Here is a 13,319-nt window from a genome sequence, read left to right on the forward strand (position 1 = left end):
ATAATTCTGTCAAACCAATAATAATATCTTTCCAAAATTGTGATCAAGTTATCCTTGATGAATATTCAAAGAAAATACTTACGTTTCATTCTTGTATTTTTACAGTATTTCAGTTGAAATGTAGTAAAAGTCTCTTGAACTCTTGGACGTGTCTCTTCTCTGAAATCCTCAAGCACAAATGAGAAAATTCAGTTAAAAATTTCTCCTTTGATGAAAAAATTCCAAGACGCTTGTGATGTATGTTTCATACATTCATACAAGTTCCATAGGTGTGATGTCAGCATCAGCAAACACAATGGAATTTCTGTGTTGATTTAACATAATGCAACTTTAAATACATAAAATGACTAAAATCCTGCTTAGTTAAGAAGTTTATTAATTTGTATGTACAAACATATGTGACAACTAGTAAATATTGAAATTACAGTAGTACTTTATATTTAGTGCAGTTCAAGCAGAACCCTGAACTTCTACTTATTGAAACTTAGGTCCAAAGATACAGTAGCAGTTCATTTGTACTTCAACAATGGACCTCTAAATAAAAACTACTGAACGTGACAAGTCTAACACAATAAAGTCCTGTTATTAAAATGTAATTCAAAGTGAACAAACATACTGCATATGTAACCCAGGGTAAAACTGCCCTTAATCCCACCTTTGGTGCTCCATTGGCTAGAGCAGGGGTGTCAAACTCCAGTCCTCAAGGGCCGCTGTCCTGCAACGTTTAGATGTGCCTCTGCAGCACCACCTGAATAGAATAATTAGGCCATTAGCAAGGCTCTGGAGAACTGATCTACACAAGGAGGAGGTAATTAAGCCATTTCATTTCGGTGGTTTGTACCTGTGGCACATCTAAAAACTGCAGGACAGCGGCCCTTGAGGACTGGAGTTTGACACCTGTGGGCTAGAGTGACAGTCAGTCACACAGTGCATTCAGCCAATCACTGCATCTTGAGTGGTTAATCAGGCCTGCTCCAGCTTTCCCAGTCAGGTGTGAGGGGGAGAGCTGGAGACAAAGGAGCCACAGGTTTGTTCTTCCAAACAATTAGTTTATCTTTGTTATTATGCACTTTTAAAACTCACAATATAAAAATCATGTAGATCTGAACATCCAGTGATTTTGGAGCCATGAAGTTGTCATGCACTGAACTATTTATGGAATTGGTGAATAGTGAACACAAATGTTGTTTGGTTGGCATGTTGGTGGTGGTAGCCAATGCTAATTGTTTGATCATCAATTGTAGCTTCTTAAATTCAATATGTGTTAAAATAATGAGATGAATGCTGATATCTTTAATTCATCTGAAAGATTAGATTGTGGATATAATTGCATTTATTTCTGTATATAATAACTGAAACAAGTCTAGTTAACTAGCAGGCTGGTAATTTACTGGTCCTGTTTATTTCAATACAGGCCAGGTGACCCTGTTAGGGTTAAAGGATGGTGAGCTTCTGACAACTGGCTGGAGCCAAGAGAACCTGAAATTTACTCCATACTGGTCTGGTAGGAGTCTGATGGTCTGTACTGGTTCCCCCTCCATCTCACTACCTAGACACACAATCCATTATTCATCTCTTTTCTGGTGGAAACAAATTGCGCTTGGACATTTTTTCATCTCAAATAACTGGACAATTAAAACATGGACTTTTAAATGTGTGTCGGTCAGACAATGTGCTGACCAGCGGGGAAAGTTAGGACTCTTTGTGCACATCTATATAGAAGATCTACTGCAGTACTGTGTATATATATAGTATTTATTTATTTATTTATTTATTTATTTATTTGGTTTCTATGTATGTTTGTGTCTTGTGGTGTTCACTTAATTATTTTTTCCTTAAAATACATAATATTGAAAGCAGTTATTCTTTTGTATTGTTTTATTGATTACTGACAACAGCTCCAGTAGATGAATCTAGTCTTCTGGTGTTATATGCCATCTAGTCCCTTAACTACATTAAGTAGTGCTACACATAAGTTCCAGAAAACTGTTGCAGCAAACAGTTGCCACACTAAATGATGTCATCAAACACCAACCAATCAGGCTCACTTCTATCTAATTTTCCGGACTATAGAGCGCACCATACTAAAAGCTGGTTGGGAAACAAATACATCATCATCATTAGGCCTGTCGCCATAAACGGTAAATCAATTAATCGTACGATAAATTAAAACTATCGACGTCATTTTAATTATCGGCATTATCGTCTCTTCCGGCCTTTTTCTCTTTCTGTTAATGACACTGAATGAAAAAAGGCTCTGCTCCGGTGCTCTCCACTGACCCTCCCTTCCTCATTTTACTTAGTGTAAAGACCACACGATCTTAGAGCTTCAGCCGATTGTCGGCCCATTTTTAAAACCTGACAGACCAAACATTAGCCGACAGAAATCCTAGGTATAACGGTTCCATCGGGTTCGTTCCTGCCGTGTGGTGTCCCAACAATGGGCACAAAATAATGACTACAAGTCCACTTAACTAATTTTAAAACCAGGCATTAATCAATGCATTACTACAATCTACCTGCAATGCATGTCGCTAGTGTCAGCGTAAATTCCTGACTGAATGAAAATCATTATAAATTATTTACGTCAGGTTAACGAAGAACAGCTGAAAAGTTACCGGGTTTATCAACTGCGGGTAGCAATTTCGCTCCAACTGCTCCTCTTGTCATTTCTATATTCTTTGCATGTTGAATAAACATTAATGTTGTTTCCACATATTATCTCCAATATCCGCTGGACTTCGGGTTGCGCCATGTCAGCTGTTTGGGATTCCCCTCCATAATTTCTCCTCAGAAAACACGAGGAGAATCCGCGCTTTCTGATTGGCTACCTGTCACATTCAACAGGCTGCGTTAAACTCCCAGTCAGGGAAAAACCTCTGATTTAGATCGGAGCGGCAACGATGATCTACCGTAACGCACCACAAAATCTTAGAAACACCAACGTTTTAAGATTGTTGTAAGGGGAAAAATAGCAGCAAAAATCATGTAGTGTGAATTATTGCATCAGTCGATGTGCCCATCTTCTCTATTTAAATCTAATTATTACTGAAAGGCAACATAATATACAGACTTAATAATCTGCACTCTTTTGGTTGAATGCAGTATTTATTTCCACTTTGGCTTTATGTTGTTTAGTTTTTTTTCAAGTGCATTTTTTGTTAATGGAGACTGAGAATCCATTTTATTTTTGTTTTTGGTTGTTTTGTTTATTTTGTTTATCAGCTCCAGTGTTAAATATTCTTTTGAAAATAAAGCATATCTATTTTTGGCAGGAAATCACATGCATTATTACATCATTTCCATTAAATCAGTGTAAAAAGGTCTTCAAACAATATTATCGTTTATCGCAATAATTTTTGAGACAATTAATCGTTGAGCAACATTTGCTATCGTGACAGGCCTAATCATCATCAAATGTTAACTGTTAGGTTTATCATTAGGAAAACTGGAAAAAAAGACTAAAATCAAAAAGATTCATGTACTGCATGGCTTTATGGCTTTTCTTTTTGTTTCATAACTCGGCATGGTGACTTAAAGGTTTGTAGCTTCTGTCTTGGTTCTTTGTTGACCACAGTGTAGCGGTCAACAAAGAACCAGACTTAATCACTTTATGATTAATCACTATATGATTAAGTCTGGTTGTTTTTTGTTTTGTTTTTTTTCGGGGGGGGGGGGGGGGGGGTTCATATTTCTCAGTCGTTGCAAAAATATTTCAGCCAAACTCTTATTGTAATAGATTATTTTGCCGGTAATGTCCGTCTCATGTCTTCATGCCGGGCAGCTGGACGGTGTTGCTGGTGAAAGCCGTCCTGACTGGCGCCGTCTCTCTCTGCTCACTCCTCCTGTTTGTCACTCTGGTTCACAGCAACTGAAGAAGCAGCAGGCCGTAAAAAACAACCTTCCACAGTCCTCGGCTCAAACTGGAGGAAAGGTTTTCATAAGTCAGAGTCAGAGCTGTGAAGCTTCAAAGGCGATCGGTGTTGGCTACTTGGAGTTGACCGACTTGATCCACCAACTGGTTCAGCTTCCAGTTCTTCCAGTTTGTTTCATTGGTTATGAGTCCATGAGGAAAAAGAGCGTTCTCTGGGTAACATTTCTACCCAACCCTTCAGTGAATCAGTTGAAGCTAAGGGTCGAAGGTCAACATCAGGAAACTTCTTCAGTGTGACTGGCTTGTGTTTGTTTTTAAGATGTGAATTTTGTATTTATGTAACTACAAATGAATTTACACTAAAAAAGCATTTCTTTTAAACCTGTTCTCCAGTTTGTGCTTTGATCAGCTATGAAGTTCTATTAAAAATGTGGGCGTTCCTTTAATATATAACGTTTCCAAAAATGATTATGGTTAAAATAAAAAGACTCCAGAAATAACAGATTGAAAGAAGAACATTTTATTCAACTCAAGAGTTACAGCACTGATGAATTTTGTGTTATGGAGCATTAATAATGAAAACAATAACAAATAGAAAACAAATCTGCCTTCTAACTATTTATTCTGACGTTTTGTTTTGGCTCTTGAATAATCAGAATCTCGTCTCCAGCCAGGCACCAGAAACCTCGCTGTCCACTTCTCGAGTCATTGATGTTTTGATTGACAGGAGAGTCCAGCTAAGGAAACAGAAGAACAAATTTGAGAAACGCAGAGTCGAACGCACGTCATTAAATGCTGAAACTTTTCTGAGATGTCTCAGCAGCTTCAGTTTCTGCTCACCTACCTGTTACATCCAGAGTAATGGTGCCAGGTGAGGTCCATCTCCCCAGCGGTCGGTCTGCCTCAAACCTGTCACAACGGGGGGGAATTTAATGAGAATTGTTTACTGCACTGTATGTATAAAAGTGTTTTAGCGTTGCTCACTGTAAATAAACTTTTGCACGTTAAAATTTGTTTATTTTTTTGCTTATATGATCTAACAGGAAGGAAAACCAAGGTTTCAATTCTTGAATAATTAAGAAAATAATTTCAACTATAGAATGGCTGAAAAGTTAAGGTTGTGAAAAATGTATTTAGTACCAGCAGATGGTGTGTAAACCTGGGCCACTGGATCGTCTGCCTTTTTTGGCAGGCAGAGTATTTTCGTTTTAGTCCTCAGTCCTCTCTGTCTTCTCTCGCCTGATTGGTCCAGTGATGCTGGCGAATCATCACATGATCAGACACACATTCCTTAATCTCTGTCTAAATCACGGATTATTGGAAGAGACTTTCTGATCAAAGTCATCATCATGTCCTCACCTTTCCCACAAGCTGTTACAACCAGTAGATCAGCAGGTGGAGCAGGTCTTCTTCTGCTTTAATTGTTGGTCAACTCCAGTCATCACATGAGTTCACAGAGAAATGAGATAAAGAGAGAAGATAAAGTTAAGGAGGAAAATATGCACGGACAGCAGACAGCGACAGTTTCTAACTTTCAGCTCAGCTCTCCGCAGCTATATTTGAAATGATTAGTCATGTTGCGTAGATATAAATGTTACTTTTTTTTCTTATCTTCCTCCACCTGACTGGTGGTGTTGAAGGTGGAGGATTCCAGGCGGCGCTGGTCTTCTGATTTAATTGTTGGTCAACTCATGTCATGTGACATGAGTTGATGTAGAAATGAAATCCAGAGAAAAGACAACAGGGTTAACAAATAGAATATAGGTGGACAGAAGGAAGAACAATTTTGAAATCTGAGCTCAATTTCATCCATATTTAAAATGAAAATAAGTTTTCTTACCTTTTTTGTCAACTGGGTTCTCTTATCTTCCTCCACCTGACTGGTGGTGCTGAAGGTGGAGGATTACAGGCGGAGGAGATCCAACCTGGGATGATCAGAGAATCAGAAATCTGAGAAGTCTGAACTTGGGTCGGGTATTTTTTAATGTCTATTCTTTTGTGATTTTCTGTGTTGTAACACATGAACATGCTATTGGTCATATAAACTATTTGTTTCATGAGATTAATAGTTTATCTACATAAAACTTTACTCCACATGCTCTCCATTTCCTTTCCTCTGATCCTGTTCTCTAGTGTCTCTGAATAAAAGCTCTTAATTAAATCCTTCAATCATAAACTATGTTCTCCTTTGTCTTCTAATTTCTTATTGTCCTGATGCTTTAATTTGGTTTCTGATACAACGTATTGTCAGGCAAGCATTCCTTACTTAATGTAAATTTTAACTCTATGTGGTTGAGCACTTTGTAAATTACTAATAACTTCTATTTCTATTTTTATTTAGTAAAGCTGATGGTCCCCACCACCAGCAGGAGGCAAGCAGTATCATGTGAATGTGGAAAAACTTACAAGCAGTGTGAAAAACAAGGGGTCCAGAAGGACAGGAACCACATGGACGACGACGAAAGGATCCAGCGATGAGCAGCTAAAACCTGAAAGATTAAAACCTTGGAGAGTGGATTAGTGGAGGAACAGAATAGAATAATTTACTATATCGGAGAGCACCGCGTGGGGAAGAACCGCTATTTCACCCTGAAACATGGGGAAGATGAGAGGAAGACACAAAGACGAAGAAAACTCCGGTGCAAGGCGCTACCTAAGGCTTCCTGAGTCCTGCAGAATCCTCAACATCTAAAATGCTACATCTAGCAGCGGGATAAAGAAAAGCCCCGGTGCAAGGCGCTACCTAAGGCTTCCACAGGCTTGCTAGAAACCCATTGGCTTTAATAAAACAAACAAAAAAAAAACAGAGAAATGATGATATGTCCTAATGTGACTTCCCACATAGGTTCTCAGTTTTTACGGATCCCAATCTAATCAGAGTCACTTGAAACGTAGCGAGGTCTAAACCACACGTGTCTGGAACTCACTCTTGCTATAGTTCCACCAGATGTTGAAGGTGTTGGTTCCTCTTCTATGTCCTTTTCAGTCTCCATCTGGAAACGGAAGTCAGGGGATGACAAAGTTGGATTTTCAAGGTGTGTTGATGGTGAAGGACTGAAAACGCGGGGTGACAAAACGGGAGATCTTCACAGTGCGTCGATGGTGAGGGACTGACGTCAGGGGATGAGAGACAAGGATCCTCTTGCATCGTCCCTCGTAAGGGACTGAGGACAGGGGATGACAAAACAGGACGTTTACGTGGCATTCTATACGAGGGACTGAGGACGGGGGATGGCAGACCAGGATCCTCACACGCTGTCCTTGCTGAGGGACTGAGGATAGGGGATAACAAAACAGGAAGTTTACGTGCCATTCTATACGAGGGACTGAGGACAGGGGATGGCAAAACAGGACGTTTACGTGACATTCTATACGAGGGACTGAGGACGGGGGATGACAAAACAGGACGTTTACGTGGCATTCTATACGAGGGACTGAGGACGGGGGATGGCAAAACAGGACGTTTACGTGGCATTCTATACGAGGGACTGAGGACGGGGGATGGCAAAACAGGACGTTTACGTGGCATTCTATACGAGGGACTGAGGACAGGGGATGGCAAAACAGGACGTTTACGTGGCATTCTATACGAGGGACTGAGGACAGGGGATGGCAAAACAGGACGTTTACGCGCCATTCTATACGAGGGACTGAGGACGGGGGATGGCAAAACAGGACGTTTACGTGGCATTCTATACGAGGGACTGAGGACGGGGGATGACAAAACAGGACGTTTACGTGGCATTCTATACGAGGGACTGAGGACGGGGGATGGCAAAACAGGACGTTTACGTGGCATTCTATACGAGGGACTGAGGACGGCAAAAACAGGACGTTTACGTGGCATTCTATACGAGGGACTGAGGACAGGGGATGACAGACCAGGATCCTCACACGCTGTCCTTGGTGAGGGACTGAGGACAGGGGATAACAGAATAGGATCTTCATGGTCTGTCTTTCGGTATGGAATGAACAGAGGGGTTGACGGAATGGGCTCGTCCTCCCATTCTTTACCATATCTCCATGCCATCCTTCTGCCGATACTTTGAAGGACCTCGTCCCAAATGGGATCTTCATTATACCACTGTGCCGTCTGGCTGGGAGCTCCTTTTCAGCAAGTGTCCTTACTCCTCTTGGCTGGGGGCTCCTCTTCAGCATCACTGTCCCTGGTCCGCTTTCCGTTTATGCCAGTCACAGATGTCGCATGAGTCACGTCCTCTTTCAAACCTACCTGATCACTAGGCGTTGATGGTGTATCATCCTCCTTCGCATCATCCACCTTCTTTGGAATTCTAATGGCGCGGCAAAAAGTCACTAAATTTCTCCAACCTGCCAGAGGTTGTGGTGAGGCACTGATAGGAATGGAGTCCTCTGGACGCAAAATGGGCTCGTCCGGTTTGTCAGGTCCAAATGTGAATGTAAAGCTGGAAGGAAGCACTGTACCAAAACTAAGCTTTAATGGTGGGTTGTCCTCCTTCACATCATCCACCTTCTCTGTAATGCTCCTGGCGCGGCCAGAAGTCAAAGAAGCCCCGTCCTCTTCCAAACCTACCTGATGGTGTTGCGAGGTACCAATAGGTCTGGAGTTCTCTGGACGCAAAATGGGCTCTTCCTGTTTGTCAAGTCCAGACGTGAATTCAAGTGAAGTACAAGGAGCCGTGTCTTCTTCAGGCTTCTCAGCTACCCCACTGTCTTGTATGTATTTGAAATTTGGGGGAAGAATCTCAGAGTGCCAGTGCAGCGACGCAGCACTGTCACGGTCCACAGCAGAACTCGGCTGATCAAACCTCAACCCCTCTCCGTAGTCTTCAGAAACCATGTCGGTTTCATTTGACCACACCTTACCGTGTTCCTTACCATTGTCTGGAAGTCCCTCCAACTTTGGGGATCCATCTGCTGGAAGCGCCATGGTCTGAGCTGCAAAGGAAAAAACAAAGCAAAAAAAGCTATAATTCAGGATCTAGACCTTCACAAAAGTCCAAAGCAATGTTTTGAGGGAACTGAAATACCAACAATACAATAACCCAGGTTTATGAATGTGTTTGTTTTTCTTGAATATATTTAATTAACAATATTATTGCTATGCCATTGTATTTGATTATACAATAAAGACGGGAATTAAGAGATAAAACAAATATAGCTTATCTTTAGTCACAAAAAAAAACAGCAAAAAATAAAATTTTACATAAAAACCAGAACACACTCTAAAACTCAATGATCAAACATGTATGGAGCATCGCCACTCAGACAAACAAACTTGCAGCTTCATCTTGGTACCAATCAATCATTAAAGACAACAAATCAAATTTAGAGTTATTGGCAATTCATCCCTAACCATAAACTATTAAACATTTGGAAACATAAATTAAAGAGCTATACACTGTGTTTAGAATGTCTTAATAGCTAATGAAACACCTGTAATCTTAGACTGTGCCATAAGTGTGAATAAAATAAGACTGCAACAAGTTACTCAGTTCACCTTTATATAACAACCCATCCTCACAAATCTTTGATGCTCAGGTACATTTGATCATTCGTAACAATAGCCAGGGATAAGATATGTGATCCATTCATAATTATTACACTTAAATCACTGCTTACACAACTTTGATACTTTAAAAGTATCAAAGTTTAGAAATATATGTTTCCAATAGCATTTGTAAATTACCAAAATGTTAATTCTAGTTAATCAAACTAAATTCCTTTGAGCTCCACAATTTTTCACAATCACAAAGACAGCAAGTCTGACACCTCATCAGTACTACCTTCATACTCCCACATATAGCCAACAGCAGAAATGTAAACCTGTAAAATTAATTAAGTTTAAAGACTGGGGAACTAAATAAACAGGCCGACATAAGTGGCCTTTCCTCCGTTTCCAGGGGCTCCCTCCTACAAAAATAAAACTGTTTATTTGGTTTAGAAATCCATATCCAGTGTTAAAATGGCCATTATATTTTGTCTGGAGATAAGCCAGACAAAATAATTAAAATAATAATCTGCATCCCTTATGTGTGCATGATGCCTCAAAGTCTTATTATCACATGTTAATATTACTCCAAATGGCTCAGTTATGGTTGAAGGTAGTGTTATGAAATTCATTACATCAGTCTGAAGATCATGGCTGCACACAACCCAGCAAGAAACTCAGATGAATGTTCACACAGTTATTTTTCTCCAAATGCTTCTTTCAATATTACCATCTCCATGGAGACAAAATACATCAACAATGGATTCTCTAAAAGTAATTCTCTCAAACTAAAATAAAATGTTTTCCAATCACCACACCACTATTAATATTGCCGACTCTTTCTGAAAACGTAATCAGCGTGAAAATATATTACAGCTGCCAAATATGCAAAGGACCAACACAGCATTTCGTAAACCACTAATTATTCAAAACTCCTCTTTCTTAGAAAAATTTAATGAAACAATAATAAGTTTAAATCTAAACTAGTTAGAAATAATCCAGGAGAAATTCATATCTAAAAACTTTTCTAATATTCGAGTATTAAGATTTTATTTCAAGCAACGTATCCAAGGAGACCAAATGTGTTTTTGAGGCATTTTCTGAAACCTGGACCAGACACTGACTCTCATTCCAAAGATCTGAATAAATCAAAACCAATCTTCTAAAATCAGAAGTAACTATTTAAACCAGATAAGCAGTGTTAAACCCCCACATTCTCACCAAAAAATGTTAACTAACGAATTAATCACAACCAGAGTAACTGAAACCGAGATCAATGTTTTTCTAATGAATTTTAACATTCAAGTAACTTCTGCAAATGATACGTCACATAAATGCAATGGAGCAAAACACTGTTTTTCTGGTCTTGAGTAATTACAATAAACTAAATAATTGAGTTACTTTGTGAAATCAACAGGTACACATTGATTGTTCTTTAAAGATTTTTTCTAAGAATAAAGTTGTGTGTTATTTATTCAATGTATCCATGGAGACTACAAACATTTTTCAAAAAGCTGGTTCCAAAACTTTTTTCAAACCAAAACAACTCCAGTCAGCATTACTGACATTTTCCAGAATTTCAAATAACTAGCATATAAATCACAAAACAAATTCAATTAACTCACAAATACGTTGCACCCCAAAAATGCAAATGATATTTTCCTAGACAGAGAGTTGTAATTTCCAAAAACTGAACACCAAAGTCATCAAAGCTGACTTTAACCAACTCAAATAATGTTTTTTTATTCTTTTAAAATCAGTTCACCCATGTAATAAAACTAAACGCATATATTAAACTCTATCATTAGATAGGAGGAGGCACATGTTTGAAAAGTGTTTCTTAATTTTTTATTGAAGTCATTTAAAATAATATCACCAATGTATCCATGGAAACTAAATATGTTTTTCTGGGCTTTCTTAAAAAATTTTTAAATGAACAAAGAACCATTGAGTTTACCAAAAATTGGACACCAAAGTCATCAAAGCTGATTTTTTTTTTTTTTGTACAAAGAAATCATTATTTCTTTGTTAAAATCAGCTTTAATTGATGATAACTACTGCATGTCTATACACGATTCATTGCCTACTAATGTTCTATCATTAACAAACACAAACACACACTTATAATGCTTATTACTGGGGCAACAGTGGTAGGAGTTTGCCCTGCAATGGTCCGCCTCTGTCGTTGTGTCCTTGAGCAAGACACTTCTCCCACCTTTAGCTGGAGTTTATTGCTGGCATGATATAACATCTGTGGCTACAATCCATTAGCTTAATATCATCAGTGTGTGAACGTGTGCATGAATGGAAATTTTATGTAAAGCGTCTTCGAGTGTCCTAATAAACCGCTAGTCTGATGTGATTACCATGGAAACCAAGTATGTTTGTCAGGGCATTTTTCAAAAAAACAAAAAACAAAAGTAAAGGCCAAGAATTGGACAGAAATCTTATTGTTTGTTTTTTTTTCAAACCACCATAACAATTTTTCTCAAACACTAGTGTTCATATCCCAGACATTTATCCACAAATGTCAATAAGCTAACACATAAGTCACAAAACAATTTAAATTAACACAAATGCAAGAGACCTATTAAAGCTATATGCTTTAAAGAGGTCATCAAAATTTCAAAGAATTGGACACCAAAGTCATCAAACCTGATACTCTTAGATTAAATATCATCATTTCTGTTTTTTCAAATCAATTCATGTTTCCTGGCTGTGCTAAAAATAATAAAAAACAGATCAACATGTCCGTTTCTTGAAAAAATAATGAAATTAAATAATTAAAGTATAGACTATTATAAAGGTAAATACTATTTTTTGAATGTGTTTTAAAAAAAAGTTAAATATTTAAAGTATTTCACTTAGCGTATCCATGGAAACTGAGTGTTTGTCATGGCATTTTACAAAAAATAACGGTCAAACCTTAATGTTAAATATTTAAAGTATTTCACTTAGCGTATCCATGGAAACTGAGTGTTTACATGGCATTTTTCAAAAAATAACGGTCAAAACCCATGCTAATTTTCCAGAAATTTGACGTTAATTTAACTAATTTGACTATAATTAAGGAAATACATATATTTATTAAATCACTACACCACAGTTTAACATTCCTGACATTTCCAGCGAAATTCAGTTCAGAAAAAGCCTCATTAGTTAAGAACGATCTATGCTAGCAAAGAATGCTACTTGTCTTTTTTTTTCTACAGCAGTCAGTATTTCTTTAACACACACACACACAATAAACTAAACAAGTCAATAATGTCTTAGTAATAACTTGCTTTCGTTTATTAAAAAATAAAAGAACGATTTTAACCTTCCAGCTGGTCACCCTGTTGGTCCTTCTTCTTCTTCTTCTTCTTCTCCTTCTGGCCAGGAAACGTCTTTCGCAGGTTTCTTATCCACGGGCTTCTTCAGCAAGTGCGTATTTCAGCAAGTGCTTCTTTAACAAGTTTTGCACAGCAGACTTTTCAACAAGCTCAAACCTTCCGAGGCTGTAAAGGCTCCTTCAGGCGTCTCTCTCAAAAGTCCCGTCGCAAAGGGGAAAGAACTCAGAAGGTCAGCGTCATTTATAGGCTTGAGGACGCTAACGTCGTTTCCATGACTTTCATTGACGAACGCACGCACTGGTGCGTCAGAGAAATCGGACTACAAATAATGCAGGTAATGCAAGTATCGCGATGTCTTGTTCATCACTCCTTATGCTGCCACCTACTGGCCAACCAGTCTAAGTTCACAATGACATTTTTAAAACTTACACGACTGATGTGACATTATATTTCTGCTTTCATTATTAACTATCAATCAATCAATCAATCAATCAAATTTGATTTGTATAGCTCATTTCAGCAGCAAGACATTTCAAAGTGCTTTACATCATTTGTTACGGCCCCTGGCCCCTTGAGGCTGTGCAGGCTCTTTTTTTTCTATTATGCAGGATCAGCTGTGCGGGCACAGCTTTCTGATTGGCTG

Source organism: Xiphophorus maculatus, chromosome 16 (genome assembly GCF_002775205.1).
Source record: "Xiphophorus maculatus strain JP 163 A chromosome 16, X_maculatus-5.0-male, whole genome shotgun sequence".
Taxonomy (NCBI): Eukaryota; Metazoa; Chordata; class Actinopteri; order Cyprinodontiformes; family Poeciliidae; genus Xiphophorus; species Xiphophorus maculatus.